The following is a 2274-nucleotide window of genomic DNA, read 5'->3' on the forward strand; positions in this document are numbered from 1 at the left end:
ATACACATACACAAATTAATCCGCACATAGTAAGGGCAATCACCCCAACAAGATAAGAGCCGGATTTCATCACCGGACTCTTGCCCAACTTAGGTGAACTCAATCTCACATAGTGTCACTTTAATTAAAATCAATTAGACGTTGGCTCCTAGGGACATTCAAGCTCAATAGGACGAAGATCACCAAAAGTTGCACCTATTTCGCTCTGTGGCTTAGTTGATGTCTAGGCAAGCTTTGTCCCTATAAGGAAGACAATTCATCTGTTCGAGGCAAGTGGGTTTTAAGTGGGACCTTTGCGAACGCATCGTGACCCCTCCACTTACCTGGGAGCTTACCTAGTCAACTCGGTTCATTAGACCGGATTGGAGGCTTAGGTGCCCTCTTCAAACCAGTTAGGAGCTGTCTAGTGATTTTAGGACAAATACAAGGATTTATGTGTTTTTCTTTTATTGCATGCTTGATTGATCAAGTACTAGTGTATGCAAGGGAGTCGTTCTAGAGTACGTGGCCTATTACCTTTTGACCATGAAATAGAACGGACCCTTAGAAATATTCGAGTTGAGATTAGAACCTTAGAATCATTCCCACCCCCTGAGATGGCTGAAGAACAACCCAAACTCCTGAGGGAGTACTTTACTCCCACCATTTACACTTCCCCATCTTGCATTCGATTACCTGAAGTAGCAGCTGTACAATACGAAATAAAGTCTAGTGTCATCCAAATGCTCCCGTCTTTTTATGGGCTCACCAACGAAGAACCATATAAACACCTAGATGAATTTCTTGAGATTTGCACCACTGTCAAGATTCAGAACTTCACTGATGATGCTCTGAAACTTAGATTATTCCCTTTCTCCCTTAAAGATAGAGCCAAACAATGGCTGAATTCTTTGGAAGCTAACTCGATTCGTTCTTGGGATCAAATGGAACAAGAATTTCTTGAAAAATACTTTTCCATAGGAAGAACGAACCAGTTTAGACGCGCCATTACAAGCTTCTCCCAAACTGAGGGGAAAGAATTTCATGAAACTTGGGAGAGATTTCGGGACCTAATCCATAAATGCCCTCATCATCAAATACCTAAGTGGCAGCTAGTGCAATGTTTTTATGACGGATTGACTGAACGAAACCGTCAGATGATCGATGCTGCATGCGGGGGGACTTTCATGCTTCAAAATGAGCATGAAGCATGGCAATTATTTGAAAATCTTAATGAAAACTCCCTCCACCATGCTTCCTGTTCTCGTCAAATACCTCCGAGTTCTCAAAGAAAAGGGACCATTTGTAAAATAAGTCATTCTATGGACCGTCTAGCAAGGTAGATGCATTGTCCCATAAGATCGACCAACTGATGATAGGAGGACATGTCGTTAGCTCTTCCCAAGCACAAGTGTGTGCTATCTGTTCTAGCCCATCGCATCCTATTCATGAGTGCCCCTCAGCGCCCCAATTCTCCGAACTCGTGCAAGAACACATCAATGCTGCCCAAACACAGCCCAGACCAGGTAATGACCCATTTTTCAATACATATAACCCGGGATGGCGGAATCATCCAAATTTTTCTTGGAGGCAGCAAGCTTCAAATAATACCCAACCCTACTCCCAAAATTTTCAAAACCCTCAGAATTTTCATCTCTACCGTCCCTCAACTCAATTTCAACACCCTCCTCCTCCAACCCAAAAAAATACAGCCTTTGAGGAGAAGGTGTTGACTGCCCTTCAAGGTTTGGAGGCAAACACACAACTATTGCACTCTCACACGCAATCAATTGCTAAGCTAGAATCCCAGATGGGTCAACTAGCCAATGCATTAAACAAGCGAGAGGAAGGTAAGCTTCCAAGTCAACCAATGAGTAATCCTAGGGGACAATACGTGGCTCAAGAAACTCGACTAAATCATGAGCAAGCCAATGCTTTGACTACCCTAAGGAGTGGACGTATAATAGATAATAAGGTTGGAGAGGGTAACAATAAGGAAGGTGAAGAAGAGGAGAGGAATATATCACATGAAAACCCAAAACCTTCTTCAGCTAGTCCACCATCTGCCACAACCCACATTCCAAAGGCTCCATTCCCTGAAGCACTTAATGCACCCTCTCCCTTTGGCAAGAAGGAAACTTCATTAGAAGAGATGATGGAGGTCTTCAAACAAGTTAAAATCAACCTCCCACTCCTTGATGCCATCAAACAAGTTCCCTCCTATGCCAAATTTCTCAAAGACCTTTGCACCCAAAAGCGAAAATCTAGGACTCATGTGCCTAAAAAGGTCCTCCT

The 2274-nt window shown here is 43.2% G+C and overlaps 1 non-coding gene across 1 annotated transcript; it reads right to left on the reverse strand.

Moving 5' to 3' along the window:
- Window positions 1-972: 972 nt before the first annotated feature.
- Window positions 973-1078, reverse strand: LOC120109184 (small nucleolar RNA R71). The gene has a single exon (XR_005510189.2). It is a non-coding gene; the product is annotated as a small nucleolar RNA R71 (small nucleolar RNA).
- Between the last annotated feature and the right edge of the window lie 1196 nt (window positions 1079-2274).

The sequence above is a fragment of the Phoenix dactylifera genome, chromosome 6 (assembly GCF_051530095.1).
Source record: "Phoenix dactylifera cultivar Ajwa chromosome 6, Ajwa_hap1_PhDact_Kaust_v1.1, whole genome shotgun sequence".
Taxonomy (NCBI): Eukaryota; Viridiplantae; Streptophyta; class Magnoliopsida; order Arecales; family Arecaceae; genus Phoenix; species Phoenix dactylifera.